The sequence below is a fragment of the Rhodnius prolixus genome, unplaced genomic scaffold, assembly GCF_049639745.1.
Source record: "Rhodnius prolixus isolate KJV_2025 unplaced genomic scaffold, Rpr scaffold_2, whole genome shotgun sequence".
NCBI lineage: Eukaryota > Metazoa > Arthropoda > Insecta > Hemiptera > Reduviidae > Rhodnius > Rhodnius prolixus.
This window is the reverse complement of record NW_027411592.1, coordinates 18,585,793-18,602,544: the sequence shown is the minus strand read 5'-3', so window position 1 is coordinate 18,602,544 and position 16,752 is coordinate 18,585,793. Positions and strand designations below refer to the sequence as shown.

At 32.6% G+C, this 16,752-nt stretch overlaps 1 long non-coding RNA gene across 1 annotated transcript; it reads left to right on the top strand.

Moving 5' to 3' along the window:
* The first annotated feature begins 324 nt into the window (after positions 1-324).
* LOC141449187 (uncharacterized) lies at positions 325-6,104 on the top strand. The gene is made up of 3 exons (XR_012455384.1): positions 325-1,210; positions 1,293-1,500; positions 1,797-6,104. It is a non-coding gene; the product is annotated as an uncharacterized lncRNA (long non-coding RNA).
* Positions 6,105-16,752: the final 10,648 nt, after the last annotated feature.

Sequence of the window (16,752 nt, the reverse complement as noted above, 5' to 3'; positions counted from 1 at the left end):
AAAAACCTAACTGATTTCAACAATTTCTTTTTGTTTTTTTTTATGAGCTCAAATACTATAAAAATATGCAAAAAAAAGTATAACGTTCCATTTGAAAAAACAAAGTTGGATGCTGTATCTCGAGATACAGGGGTTCAAAAAAATGGGTCAATCACTAAAAATAAACTAGACTAAAAATGATTAAATAGGTGTTTTTTATTTTTTCGAAATTTCCCGCCGTTTTAAAAAAAAAGTGGGTGGAGCATGTAACCCTGGTCACCCTGTCTGTATACATAGTTTTTTAATTTCTCAGAATTTTTTTTCTACCTACCATCAGAAAGTTTCCGTTGTGGAGTAGATCCAATGTGAAATGCGAGGCTTGCTGACACAGTAAAAATTAAAATAAATATAAAAATGTATAATAATTCTTAATTTATTTTTTAAGGCACGCTAACATCTGAGGTCACTGGCACCACGACCCTTTTCTCATTGCATTGCCAGTCTCCCGGTCAGTATAACTCTTGTTGCAAACATTAATATCCATCACCTTCTAAGAAAAGGAAATCTAAACACCAGAAGCTGGCTTCAAACCCTATTTCACCGATTACTTAACCATTTTGCCTTGTCTGCTAATTGGATGTTATATAATCATTTGTTACAGATCCTATTCAGTAGGTAGTTTGTGATGCTTGTTACTTCTACCACTGTATCACAAATATCAGCCTACAACAAAATTATTCGTCTGTCTAAGAAGGGGATCCGAAACTATAAATGTTTAATTTACTTATCGTAATAAACTTAAGTGAGTGGAATTTCTAAGAACGAAATTATTTATACTTAAGATCTTTAAATGGTTTGTTCCAGCATTTAATAATGCGTTACCTTAAGTTAGGCGAAATCAATTTAGCATTGAGAGAAGAGTTTGTAATATCATTATTCTCTGGGAATTAGTTTGGACAAGTTGCTGCAAATATATAATAAAACAAGAGTCCAGTTTATCCGGGCGTACTGCAAGGTCCAAAGTACCTACCTTTAGATGGAATTTAGACAAAGCGGGTTTTAGTAAACAATATTTAGTCCAAACAATGTAATGACTTTAGCCAAAGTGTACTGTACAAAGAGCCCAGACGTCTAACTTCAAACATAATTTTGTGGAATGAGCTAATTTTCTCTCTCAGGTCCAGATATCTGTTGTAAGAACATGGACGAGAGTTATTATTTATAATTTAACGTAAGTACTGTTTACTTAAAATCATTTCACATTTAATTTAGAATTGTTAAATTTCATACTATTTTCATTTTCTTCATTATAGCCAAACAAATACAACAATGAAAATAGGTTAGGACAATGAACATACAATAATTTTCTGAACTTCCTGCCAAAGGAATAATCGTCATTGTTTCAGAGCGCCTTCGTCCTTTAGACCTCTCTTCAGGAGCCAGCGAACTTGCTCACAATCATTGAATTTACTAAATGGTTGCAAATTACCTACCTGCTTATCGTTTTCAATTAAGAAACAGGTAATTAAGAATTCTAAGCTGCCTAAAGTGCGTAGGATTGCGTGATGCATTTTACTGCATAGATTTTTTTTTTTATTTCTACATACATAATTATTAATGTAACAGTGCAATGAACTTTGCACCAGTACCTGTAGAGATTATTTTTTAAATTATTATTTGTAACTGATTTATTTTAAATGCTTTCAAATATTGAACAAAACATAATATGTCCTTAATGTAATTAGTGTGGTTATTTATCTCGATGAACGTAGTGTGAACGCTAAGTTTAAAAAAACCATTTTGCGTCTATATCACAGCAATCGGCGGCGCCAGGAGTCTTTTACAGAGCACCATTTTTACAGACAATTGTCCCATCACCAAGCTCCTAGGAAGAAAACATCTGAAAGGCCTGTCCTCTGGTTTTGAACTTGGGATATCCGCATTGGAGTCTTGTATTTGCTAACCACTGAGCAAATGTTTTTGGTTTTCTGCCATGTTTTGATGTTAATGTGTTGACTAGTTCACTAAAAATTATTGTTAAACCGGTGACCGGTAGAACAGTGCTCTTCTAGTACCTAATCCGAGCAATACTAAACGATTCAGAGGGTAACCTTCACCTAGAAACACCCTAAATTCTTCAACCCAGCTGTCTGATTATTGACTTTGAATCTTCTTTCAACCCAAGAAGTCAGAGATCAATTTTGGTATTGCCTCCTCAAAAACTTAACAATAAAGGTCTGGTATGAGATCATTATTAGAGATCTCTTGCAAAACTAGAATGTCCAACAAGGGCTATTAATCTAAGTGATGTTTTTGAAAGATTTTGTTGCAATCAATGTGGATCAACACCTGACGAACTCACCAAAGTTGAATTGTGTGAACTTCCATGTGCAATCTCTGGAGAAATTCCAAGTTTATTAATTTAAAAACACATTTCTGGATTAATTTTTTTTATTTTCAACTTGGAATTTTAAGGATTATTCGTAATATTCTTCAATATAATGTTAAACTTATAGTAAATGATTAAGAAGGGGTGCTTTAGAAAATAGAGAATTCTAAAATAGCTGTTCACCGAAAAAACAATTTTCCCTATAAATAGTTTAAAATAAAAATGGGAACGACATTCCCACCTTTGAACTTTGAAGAAATTTGTGGGTACTGTTTTTACCCAAGCGAAAAACTGAAAAATTTGGTCGGAATGTCGGTTGACAGGTACCTGCTGAAACGCTTAGTACCTCAAGCGACGATAATATCAAAACGTTATACCAGGTTCGGGCATTTCTTCAACACACAGTTTATCCTATAATTATTCTTTTTTTCGTTTTGTGTTTCTCATAAAATTTATTTTCTGAGAAAACTCGATGTCAAAATTTTGACACTCATGCAACACTTTCTCTTACAGAATGAAAAAGAGAAATCTTTTTTAAATAAAATATTGAATCCCTTTTTTTGAGAATACGTTAGTTCAAAAAAATAACGCTTAAACATATCACCTAATCCACATGAATTTGAATTTGAAAATGTTTAATTACAATTTAAAACTTTTTATACAAATATACTATATCCTCTCCACAACATATCAACATTTACAAATCCTCATGAGTATTTATTGTTATACGAGTATATAAATCTAAATAGACAGTTTCAGATTTAATCAAATATACAAAGTAAATAATCAGAAATAACGTCAAATAAATGAGGCCAATTGAAGGAAATATTGTACATATTAGTATATTAAATATGTCGGTTAATGCTATTCGTATTTACATAATAATACACTATTTTATTATGATGATTTCTTAGGTGCTTCTGCTTCGGTTATTTTTTGCTAAAAGATTATTAAATCTGTAGCTTCCTGAACGGACAACTTACCAAATTTAAGAAAGTCACGTCGAAAAGTTTTGGACTAGATGTGACTTCAAGACTTTTAACCTAACTAGTGTTTTTACTTTGCAACACTCCTCTATCTGCTCTCCTATCGTCATCTTGCTGAAAAAAAATGTTTCTATCTTTATTTTATTTTAATCAATATTGATATTAGTTTCAACGTCTGAAAGGATCAGCTTTCTAATAAAATGCAAGTCTTAATTAATATTTTTTAGGACAATTTCATTTTCTTTTAAACTGTGGAAAGAAATGATTGAGAAAATTTAACTGGTTTTAGCAACAATTATTCCAAAGTACACAATTTAATTTAGGAGTTCTGTTTTAGAGTAAGATAAACAGAGTTTGTAGATTAAATGTGAAGTTTATTTTATTTATATATTTAATTATTTATGCATTATATAATATTGAAATAAAATAATGTTTTTATATAATATTGAATTCAATAGAAGCTTTATGACATTGGTTATATTATCACTACATTGTTATTGGTTCTTTAATTCCAGTAACTATTTCAATATAGGTACCTATATAGAATATATTCTATACAATATTAAATAATAAAAGTTACTATTCTATCTATAATTAGCATTAAACAAACTTGTGTTGCTGTTCTTATTTAATTAATTAAGTGCAAAAAAAAGGAATTAAATGTGATAAAAAATAAAATAATAAAGAAGAAAGTCCTAATAAAAGAATCGGGGTAATTTAAGATTTTAAAAAATAAATCTATAATCAGTAAAAATAGCCTAATTACTTTTATCTAGAAATTATGTTATTAGAAACATTTCTTCGTCTGCAATTAGAAACAAAACTTATTGTCCCAATATTGAGCAATAATATTTGTTAGTTACCAGCGGTGAAACCGGTAAAATAATTAAATACAAGAGTTCGCCTCTGCAGGTTTGTTGTGATGCAGATTTGTTCAAGTCTTTTAGTATTTCTTCTTCGAGATTAAGAGGATATTTTTGTGCATTTACATGGGTGTTTACCATGGGAAATGGTTTAATCAGGTGACAAGACGACACGTTACATCTACCAAGATTTCAAAAAGAGTTCTAATCAAAAGTCTTAGATCTTCTTGTATTCAAAATTAAAGAAAATCTTTGAAGCCGTTTTCGACCAAATCTAAAATGGTACTTTCACCGAAAACGCTTTCATGGCGGCGTCCTCTGAAGCAACTAAATGAATTTTCAAATTTATTTTTGAAATTTTCTTCGATTTTTCTTGTTTGAATTATGGAAGATACAAATAGAGAGAATTGACCGACCAACTCGTAAAATCCATTATTTCTTACTCATAGGACCTCAAGACGACGGGATAATATTTGTAAAATCTCAAAATCACAACTCTACACCAGAACTGAGTCTCTAGAGAGACAGATTTTCATGCGAAAAACGGAACCTATTCAAATATCCCTGCGCAAGTTGAATGTTTAGACTAAGAAATCAAGAAATTTAATAATTTTCAAAATATAATTGATGCTCATAATCAAAGTAATTATTTCAGTTGGTCTATTTCCTGATTCTAGTTGTATCATAAAATTTGACATAATTGAAGGTAGGATGAAAAGGAAAGGCAAACATAACCATCTTTTTAATTTTTCGAGCTCCATCAAACGTGGTCGATCTATTGAGCTCCGTAGCAGCAACTAAATTTGGAAAATTCCAAGTGTGAGAAAAGAGGAATTGAATATGATGAGACAAAGCTTGAATCTACTGTATCAGAGGAAACATGAGCGCTAATACACAAGAGAGGTGTTAAATGAATTCCCAGTTATCATTTATGTCTACAGCTACCTCTATCAGCAGCAATGATAACTGCCAAGTACTCTAAAACTATTTATGCCCCTGAAATTGGTTTATACATCGTTCACAAAAGAAGGTTTTGTTCAGTGGGAAAATTCCAAACAACAATATTAAGTGCAGAGCTTTTTGCCACATTGAAGACGCAGCAAAAAATTAGTACCCTTCACGAAAATAACGTAGTAAAACTTTACAGGCTTCATATCAGGTTGCCTGGCATTGGAGTCTGTTAAATATGAGACAGTTGGTGACGGATTATATCTCTATTTATGGAAATGCAATAGGAGATGCAGTAACAAAAATGAGTGCCAATAATGAGGCAAAAATTGAGCCGCTGATTTGATGAAGGACTCAACCATACAAAAACACTGGTTGTGAAAGTGAGGCACAAGTTTGATACAAGATGCTATCTGCGTTTAAAGGGGTATACCATTGCGGAAGGTATAAATTTAGATAGTAACATGACCAGACCAGGTCCTGGAACAACAAGCAGGTCTTTCCAGAATGTAGATCATGTTCTTATGCCCAGCGGGAAGTACTAAGACACCAGCTAGAAATACCGCCTATTAACGGAATACCAGAACACTGTTCGCCATACTGAAAACACGAAGCTGCGAGAAGTGGCCCAATTGTTTATGTACATTTACAGATATAAAAGAAATCTTGATTATTGCTATTAATTGGTAAATTTTTTTTGTCATAAATAAATTGTATTAAGCATATATTAATTTATGATTAAGTTTGATTAATTTAGTATATTAATCCGATTTTTTGCCTTTCAATGAAACCCAAGCCAAAATAAAACTATCTGTTCTCCTACAAAATTCTATTTTTTTCCTCTTAGCCTCCTCTGGAAATAACAATCTCAGATTTATCTGGGTTAACGATGAGGCAGGCTCACCATAATTGACCAAAAAGTTAAATTTCTTTGTAATCTCACCTTTCTTTTTTCCAGAAGTACAATGTCATCAGCATACATCAAACTTTTATATTTGATCTACCATCGCGAGCCTTAAGAACAAGAGGAAAATAATCTGTGAAAGTTGAAAATAGAATCGCCCTTAAAATACAGTCAGTCCTAACAATATTCATGACTTAATAAAACTCCTCAATTTATAAATTATTTGTTAAATGTTTGCATTGATGGAAATATTGAACCGAGGAAAAAATAAAACATTTAACTAGGTTAAATTCCAATCTTTATAAAACAAAAAATAAACCTGTATTCTTCAAAGATTTATATCAGGCTCTCTTTGGTTGGAATACGTAGAATTCATTTTGTTTTCAGTCATGTAAGCTGCTTATTTTTTAAGCTGATTCCACTTGAGAACGCAAATGAACATAAATTTCTCATTACTTCAGTAAACCATCTATTGTAGTGTGATTGATTCATAACGACTTAATATTTTTATTTTGCAACCAACGTAATCAAGGATAAGTTACTATTAAGGTCGATTATTTAGTTTATTTTTCTGACATACAGAATTTTTCTCAAAATTCTGCCTACATAGACAATTCCAAACAACATTTTTCGAACATTATATTTTATCTCTTTATTTAAAAACAGACAAAATATTCACTTTGAAAATTCGATTCTACCATCTATTTTATTGATTCTTTGAATTATTTTCCATTTGTCACTCATTCTCTTTGTTAATATTTATTTCAATTTTCATCATCTTAAAATGAGGCCATTTTTTAAAAAATACTGAAGTGTTTCTTCTTCGAGATTAAGAGGATATTTTTGTGTATTTATGTGGGTGTTTACCATGGGAAATGGTTTAATCAGGTGACAAGACGACACGTTACACCTACCACCATTTCAAAAAGAGTTCTAATCAAAAGTCTTAGATCTTCTTGTATTCAAAATTAAAGAAAATCTTTGAAGCCGTTTTCGACCAAAACTAAAATGGCACTTTCACCGAAAACGCTTTCATGGCGGCGTCCTCTGTAGCACTTAAATGAATTTTCAATTTCTAGAAGAAATTTTCTTCGATTTTTCTTGAAGAAAGACATGACCGACCAATTCGTAAAATCCATTATTTCTTACTCAAAGGACCTCACGACGGCGGATACTATTTGTAAAATCTCAAAATCAAAACTCTACACCAGAACTGAGTCTCTAGAAAGACAGAATAGTCAAACGAAAAACTAAATCTACTCAAATATCTCTGCGCAAGTTGAATGTTTGGACCAAGAAATCCTTTAGCGAATCAACCCAACAGCAAGCTAGCTAGAATCAAGAAATTTAATAATTTTCAAAATATAATTGATGCGCATAATCAAAGTAAATAGTTCAGTTGGTCTATTTAATGCTTCTAGTTGTATCATAAAATTTGACATAATTGAAGGTAGGCTAAATATCATTAAATTTGCTCTTCCTAGGGAGATGCCTCATGGTCCGGCAATGGATAGTGTTTTCTGTTGCGAGAGAAATCTGTCCAGAGGCCGTTAGTGCAGGAAAAGGCTTACGATGTTATTGTAAATAAATATAATTTATAAATAAAATAAGAAAATAATAAACACATAGAAAATAAACAAAAAACTGAATTTATCATAATTTGATTTCTCTAAATCTTATCTGTTTTCAACAAGTTGAGCTGCACACTTTCGTTTTAATATGACAATCGAACTTGCGAACTCTTACGTTTAAATAAATCTGATTAATTAAACAAAAACTTTAAATAAAATTAAAATAATATTGTTATGGCTGTGACTACTAAGCCAAAAATATTCTATTATTAAAATCTCGCCTTCTGAAGGAACTTATTCTAGGATGCAAATTATATTGTAATGCAGTCTCTACCTCAGCAATTTTTGCCCTGCTATTAACTAAATTTAGTGCTTCTTCTAGATTATAATGGGTGGAAAATTGTTAATACTTTATCCACGGTAATTCTCTCTGTGGTAAAGTTTTTAAAAACGTTATTGAAACATTTCTTCCAATTTCTGAAAATCACTTTTTTCATTAAACCCTTATTTCCTTTTAATTTGCCCATCTTTATCACAATGGAGACCCAGACGTTTAAAGTGAAGATAATCCACAGATAAAAGTAATCCAGTAGAAAATGGTTTTCATTTAAAAACTATTTACGAAGAATTAAAAATCGAGGCTTCTCAGGCAAATTGCTGAATTGGTCAAGACGTATGAGTTCATCGGGAAGAATGGACGCTATTGTGAAGTTGTATTATTGGCAGCCGGAGGTTTATGTTGGTGGTTAGAGGTAGAATGAATGGTTTTCTATAACACCTGCGTTAACTAATTGTAGGTGGTCACCCTTATGTTTTAAAAAAAAACAAAAAACGCTGTGAACCTGGTTTTACTGTGCGATAATCCTCTTGATCGCAGTGCAGAGTGGTTTTCATTTGATGGAGTATTTCTTACCTCCTAATGTTATATCCGTCTAAGTTATTTTTATAACTCCCACCATCCTCCTCCAGTGACCACTTTGTAACTCCCTCTTAGCATCATCCATTGTATTGTCCTTTAGTATTTCAATCTTCTAAGACATTCGCTGTCCTCGACTCTCGGCGGAGGTGAGTCTCTCTAACTCCCAGTTTCCAACATTAAGGTGGGTTTAGTTTACTAAACTCCAATTAGTGTTAGTTTCCTTAAATGCTCAAAGGAAACGAAGTGGCAGATTTATTGGCCCGGGAAGGCTCTGCGGGACACTTCGTTGGCCCGGAGCCCTGTTTTGGGGTTTCGAAGTGTGTCAAGACTGCGGCCATTAATTTGTGGGTGCAGAGTAGGTCTCAGGAGTGGTGGCTCGCCACCACTGGACAGAGACAGGCGAAGGAGTTTATTAAAGGCTATTCGCCGAGGCTGACTGCAGAATTAATCCGTCAAGGCCGTGGGGCTATCAGGATGATTGTAGGCCTATTAACTGGCCACTGCAGACTCAGAAAACACATGCATCGCATGGGCCTGGCAGATGACAGCCTTTGTAGGTTCTGCCAGGAAGAAGAGGAAACTGCACTGCACGTGTTGTGTCAGTGTGAGGGGCTTGTATGGCTAAGGATGTTACTTCTCGGGGAGGAAAAACCAAGGCCTGAGAGCTTTACCCAGGAGTCACTCTCCAGAATTAAGTGTCTGATTAAACGGACGGGTCTGGAGGGTGAGCTCTAAAAGTCGGGGAGCCACAATAGATCCAAAGGGGTCGCAGTGGCGTAGGCCTTGTGGCCGCCCTTATTTAATCTTATCTTATCTTATCTTCCTTAAATGCTCATCTTGTAGTTCTTCTGGTCAGCAGCGTCTGGGTGTAGAGCAATTTAAAATGGAATTACTGCAAATGCTTGGTTCGTTTTGGGCTTTATTGGCTAGATAAATAAATATGTGTATATATGTATATACAGAATTATTTTTTAGTCTTTTATTAAATGTAATTTTTTTGAATTTTATTTATTAATATTATTATTTGATTCACATTTGATAAATCACATTGTGTTAAATTTATCACACATATTGTTTACGGATTTGTTATTGCTATTGAGTCACATTCATTATCAATTTCATTCATTTCGTTTTTGATTATATAGCAAAACATAATTTGGCCAATTCGAATCAAATTTTTTCAGCTGCGTGTGTACAAAGCAAAACTTTTGCTTACCTATAGTTATTACTTCTTATACTTCTACCATTCCCTACCGTTTAATGCCCTACCGTTGTCTTTAAACACGGAATCAGGGAATTTTCTTTGATGAAGTATTAGCTAATATATTGAAATTATATTTTGTTCAATTCCACAGTTCTTATAAATTCAGTTCCATGTGTCAATAATTCTCAATTAGTTTTATCGGCAGAATGGGTACCATAGCATAACGAGGCATCAGTTACATTCTTACATTACAAGTATCAGTTTTAGGTAATGAGTTAACTGAGTAATGGATTGCTTAAAATTGTAGAATGCCAGTAAGTGTTGCAAGAACAGGATCCTACAGCTTTTAGTGGAGGTTAGCCCTAATGTTTCTCTGTTCAATTCTATTGATGTCAATTCACTCAGCAAGTGAAAGAAGTTTTAGGCTAAAAATGTGCCATACTGACTCACCTTTATCTTTGCATTAGAACTTCTGTTTTGAGTATAAATTATTAGTGTTTTAGTTAATTATTTTTAGTTCTGCATATTTCTCTTAGCTTTTTGTGCAGGCACTTTTCCTAACCCTTCTTAGACTCTTCGTAAGAGTAAGAACAAAAGGGATTCTGTGTCCTGATATAATAATAAGTGGGTGAATACTCACCGGGAGCTGGCATTGCATTGATTAGACTGTTGCTCTCAGTGATCTTAGGATGTTGTCTTTCTATAATTCAAATGCAAATGTGTGTGATTATAATATAGATACAGTTCAAATCAAAGGAGATGTACTATGTTGGTGACATCGACTTCTGCCTGGATTACCAATGAGGCAGACTTTGTTCGTATTACATATGCTTCTACCAGGCCTAACAACTACATATTTGATCAGTATCGGAGGGAACGAAATATTTGTTAAAATGACTGAGAATTTATATTTTTAGAGAGCCATTTGATCGTTTCAAACCTGACCAGGTATTTACCAAAAGTTTGTTAAATGACTAAAACATCTCCATGGTAGGGAGATGGAAAAGTCAGGTGAGCAGAGAGCAGACTGGAGTAGAGGAATCCAGATCTGTTTAAAGATTCAAAATATAATTAAACACTTTCAATTGTTATAATTCTCATCGTACTTGGGTAAACTGATTTCAGGTACAGGCAAATATTGTTTCTGATTCCCATAAATAGAACTAAATTAAAATCTGCGGCTTTACAAGATTGTGACAAGCAAGAGGCAGAAAACTATATAAAAAGTACATACATCCAGTCGAAATTTTTTTTCAGAGCGAACTTCATTCTTCTGTGTTATCATTCACTTTAGTTTCAGGTTCCAGCGACGGTCTATGGCCATGGTTAATGTATTTAGAGATAATTTAATTTAAAATAATTTTGTTTTGATTAGCGTATTTTTTTGAATATACGTTGAATATAGAGGTAAATTAAGTAATGAGACTGATTTTTTTTAAATTTTTTTATTCAAAAAGAATTACAATTCCATATTGTCAAAATAACTTCCTTCTGAAGCCAAACAGTTCTGGAGATGTTCTTTCCACTCCTCATAGCAGTGCTCGAACTCCGATACTGGAATAGCCTTCAGCTGATCAGTTACAGCCGTTTGAATGTTTTCGACTGTCCCAAAATGAGTTCGCTTGAGGTGATTTTTCAACTTCGGGAAGAGAAAAAAGTCACAAGGACTCTATTGAAATTGCTGTGTGACAAGGAGCATTATCGTGATGCACCACCCACTTGTTCTTGATGTTTGTTTGGTCTAACACGAATGACCCTTTTTCGAAGTTTTTCAAGAACCTCTCGGTAAAAGTGTTGATTGAGGTTCTTGAAAAACTTCGAAAAAGGGTCATTCAATTTAAAAAAAATCAGTCTCATTACTTAATTTACAGACCTCGTATGTAACATTTAGAAATAAATACTTAAAACAATAATTTAGTTTCAGGAACAGTTAAATTAGTCGGCGGGTCGAAAGACGAGCTCGAAAAAGCTGTTTGAATTTGTCAATTGATAAGGTTTAATCGTTTCTTGAGAAAAAATTAAAGCAAATTAGACCTTGGTAAACGTCGCTATGGGAAAAATAGAATTGAAAGTAACAATATTCCGCTTGAACTTAATAGCATTAGAAATATAAAATTTGTATTATATTTCAAATAATATATTTTTTGTTTTCAATGGAAAGATTAAAGCTTTCCGAGAGTCTTTTCTCTGATTTTTTGAATTAACTCACGAAATCCAGAGGATGATAATATTCGCTGGTAAGTGAGTGTTGTGGCTTATCTTTGGTTGCGGTAAAGAAAATGGCAAACCTAAAAACAACTCCAGAATTCGATTTCTCATTTATTTGAGTCAAGCTTTCTTCTAGAGCTCTGTTCCGAAATATGGTAAATCATGGGTAGAGAATCCACTGCTTATTTGAAGCAAGTTAAATGATGCGTGCATCATTATTTAATATATAGTAGTTATTTAAGTACAAAACCTCTTTAGATATTAATTTTAAACACTGAAAGCAGCTGTGAGATTTAAATCCCTTCAATGGAAATCAATATAGTTTGTGCTTATAATGGAAATTTGTTTCTATTCGTAAAAATCAATTACTAGTATGAGGTTTTAAACAGCGTGAGAAATCTGGTGGAAGGATGTGAGCGGTAACATTGGGCAATGAAAACGTTGTAACAGAAAGTTATAATCATGGTTTCGTTTCACCAGTTTTACTGGAAAGGTACAATTATTTTTTTCCCCCCCCCTAATATTTAATACTCTTTATGCAGAGCCGTATGCAAAAGTAACTGCAAGTAAAACGATCGATTGGATTAGGATGAACTGCGTAGGCACATTTTGTTCTAATAACTGTTTTTACACAATAACTTTTCATTTCTATTTTAAGAGAGGGGACAACAACTGTATTTGGATCCAGATCAAAACAACAGGATTCTGTGCAACGGAGTTTATTCAACATACAACTCACAACTCGTTTCTATAAACAATAAATATTTTTGTACTTATATGAATAATATATGATAACAAATTAACAATAAATATGAAATTTACCACATTTATCTGCTTCTCCGGATCCAAAACCAGATTTACCAAATTAATTACAAAACAATACTAATAATGTTCTTAACACACCAATCACATGATAGTTAGTCTAAAATAGTAACCCATATGTTTGATACTTATTCTGAAATATAAACCCATATGTTGTGCACTAACAACAACAAAAAAAAAATGGCAGAGATAAAGTAAAAAATAAGAAAGAGTTATGTTTCTTTCTTGGGCACTTTGACTTACTTGAAGATAGATGGAGGTTAACAAAGAAGGCAGGTGTCTGTTGGCACAACTATTGAAGTGCTCTTCCATTAAGTAGAACCGAGGGTGTAGCAATTATTTTGCGTATGTGTGCGTAGATTTATTCATAGTTTGTTGAAATAATGTTACCCATTTTTTTTTTTTTTTACTTTAATAATAGAAAAAGCGATCGTGCAATTTTCGAATTCATACTGGTAATGACCGTTTTAAAACCCCGAACAAGTGGTTTTAACAAACTGAACTGAGTGAGCAGCCAAAATAATCAAACTTTACACTTCGTATAGGGCAATAAACTTACGAGACTAAATCAGCCAATCTGTTCGTGCTGCATAATTGAATAGATTTTTCACGTTTTCTTGGTTATTCACAATAGAGATTGCAACGATTCTCTTTAAACATAACTAAATCCATAACTTGCATTTAAAACATTCCTCTTGGAGATGCCTTTTATGGTTTCTTAACTGTGGGCAAGGTTGGCTGAATTCTCACCCCTTTAACGTATCATTTAAGTATAAACGATTCATTACCTGAATGATGGTGCTAATGAATTGAATACGTGAATCTAATAACTAAACTTATTCACCACCCTAATTTTTTCAAGTTTTAATTAATTCTTTTTGTGATAATCTGATTCTGCAAGAAAATTTGCTATTTCTGTAAAATGGTTCAATTTAGATTGTTAATTTGGATTAGGTCATTGTAATAACAATAGTGTTCGACTACTTTTCTTATGAAATTCCTAATTCCTTCTTATGTATTTTTGCTAGATTAAGAATGAAGGTTATTCAAGGTTTTGAAGAATATATTTGATAAAAACAATAATTTAAATTTTATGAATAAAATTAAATATTCTTAATAATCTTATTTAACTAGAATGTAACCTAAATCAAGGACCCGCAAGAAACTTTAAACATGGAATGAACAGAATTTACAAGTTAGTTCTCCCTTCTCCCGTTTTAATGTTTAAAACAGGAGAATAAATTTCATTTCTAGTTTATGGTATAACCGCAAGAACTAGTTGGGTTCACTTTAAGATATGGTTTGTTATTTAGAAATAGGTTGTTTTGTTTCCATGTTTAGCAATGGAATTAACAGAAAGCGTAGGTATTGATTGGAAAAGAAGTTTAATTATTTAAATGTTGCCTATCTCCAATAATTAATACTCATTACAATCATTCACAAAAGTATGGCGATATCATTTTTATTAGACGCTAGAAGAAAATTTGCGCCATCTTTACCCATTTCTAGTAATTTTCACTCTCGTGATTCATGCAACATAGCTCCCAGAGATTAGCTATGTAAGCTAATGGTCATTGAAGAATTGCTGGGCACCCACTTTCGCCAACACGGCAAATTTTTAAAGATAAGCCTAAGGATTCTGTTGAATATATAATATTAAGTAGAGCAGGAAAGATTGTAAGGAACAAGTGGTTCCTACTTCTTTCTAACCAGTCGCTTTGTGTAATTCTCATTGAGGGTCTTTGTAGGGGAGTGTTGTTTCAGAGGGAAAACTTTTTAAGCGGTCTCTGACGGATTTGAGAAGGTCCCTAGTAACGATACAAGAATCTACTACGAAGTGAGAAAATGGAATATAGAGTTGGATGGAAGATAGGGTTTACCTTAGGTAGGATAGAGCCCCAATTATGGCTTAGGATCCAATATCTTAGGGTATCCATTTCGAAAAATAGCGGACACGCCCATAATAGGGGAAGCGTAAAGTAAAAACAGAAAGGACCGCTTAGATGCTTGTAAAGCGATTTCTCCCTGGTGGTAGCCTTGTGGTATCGATTGAATTTCATCAGTTGGGTTAAAAAATTAACGATATTGTATACCTCAGGGGAAATATACCACAATGGAAAATTTGAATTCCAGTTTTTGTTCATATTTATGTAAACCACTATTTCTTCAAACGTTTACGTTAAATGAAAATCGAATAATTCAATTAAGCGATACACAATAGTTGTCGATGATGTTAAAACTTTTTGTGAGAATATATTTTACTGGGCGATTACTACGGGTTTAGGGTAGTCAGCAGTTTACTAAGATAAGTATTCTGAGAATTTTAGGTTTGTGGTCGTCACAGGAAATAGATTTTGGTTAAGCAAAATGTTCTTCCTCTATTTCAAATGTATAAAACAATAAACAGAATATTAACAATAGCTTTGGGTTAGATCACATCTGAAGATTAGTAACAATAATCTTTAAAGTGTTCGGCTGTTGATTTTTATTTATTTTAGTTCGATTGCCAGTTCAAATTTGGGTAACTTTCAATGCATTTAAATACATTTTTTTTTATAAACAAAACTTCTATTCTAAATTAAATTCTTATTTAATTTATTTTATAAATCCGATTAACTACTTTTTTTCGTCCCTTTAGCTCTTCTTTCAAAAGTTGATTGAGAGATAAGAATTTATTTACAAATTTGAGTATGAATACCTCAGATAATAACCTCCTTTAAATTACGTATTAAAGTTTCTTTATTATATGGACTATAATTGAGGAAATATTTACAAAAACCCAGCATTCTTTACTCTTTTTTAGAACTGTGAGCGTTAGAGATAGAAGTCCATGAGTCGTAGTGTAATGCTCTGTACTAAGTGCAAAGGTTTTTTTATATAAAAACATTGGCGGTTGTCATTAATGTATTGCTCAACATCAGTATATAGATGGTCTCTGAAGGTCTAAGGGCAACATGCAGATAGTTGGTACGAGAAAAGAAAGTTATCTAATCATAAAAAAATTATTTTGCATCACCTGCAGAAACTCCATCATTGGATCGACAGACCCTAGTTCCAGGTGAGAGAGACTTTCGTGAAAGAACAAAGGATAAAACCTTAATGGCTGCCGTCGCATCCAAGAATGAGGCCTTTTAGTTGAACCAAGCTTTTAGAGGTAATGAAACGAAAGTATTTACTTTATTTTACCAATAAACCTCTTGGTAATAAATAACGGTTATTGAACTAGAAACCATTTAGTTTTGGCCCATCCCATGTCCAGTATATCCAACTCAACCTTGCCTTAAGAAATTTAATTTATTTTCCAGTCAGTATAAATTAATGTTTAAAAAAAGTGAACAATATAGGCAACAGGGAATAGTAATAGTTAGTTTTTCTCCCACAGATAGCTTTACTAGCATTAAACAATTGAAAACATCAAACACAATTGTTTATGAATTAAAAATAAAAGTTAAAAATTTGTAGTTTGCCTTGAGTTTACAAAACTTTGTTTACAATTTGGACAATAACCTTGCAAGTAGTAGAAATCAATTGCTTATCTAGAACATCTCTTTTGCTTTCTGTTTAAAAAAAGAACCATCCTTGGTGAAGGCAAGTGCTTGAAGATGAAAGAGAGACAAGCTGGTTCAAGCAGAAGTGTATTGAATGTTTGCGAATGAGATCAATGTAGCTTTTTTATTTTTTGTTGCTGTTGTTAGTTATTAGAGCAAACAGCTTTTTAAAAGTTACTTGCTATGAAAGATTTACTAGTTGAACACAAAGCTATGCCACCTGTTATTGTACGCTTGCCATCGTGTTCTTGTAAAGTGCTGATATCAATCTTTTATGTTTCTCAGTTGCTTTCTATTTTTATCTTTTGTATCATATACGAGTAAATATGGTCATTTTAAGATTTATAATTAATCTCTTAACTGTTATTTGGTCTTTAAGCACATACTACTTTTATAAATAATAGGCTGTTA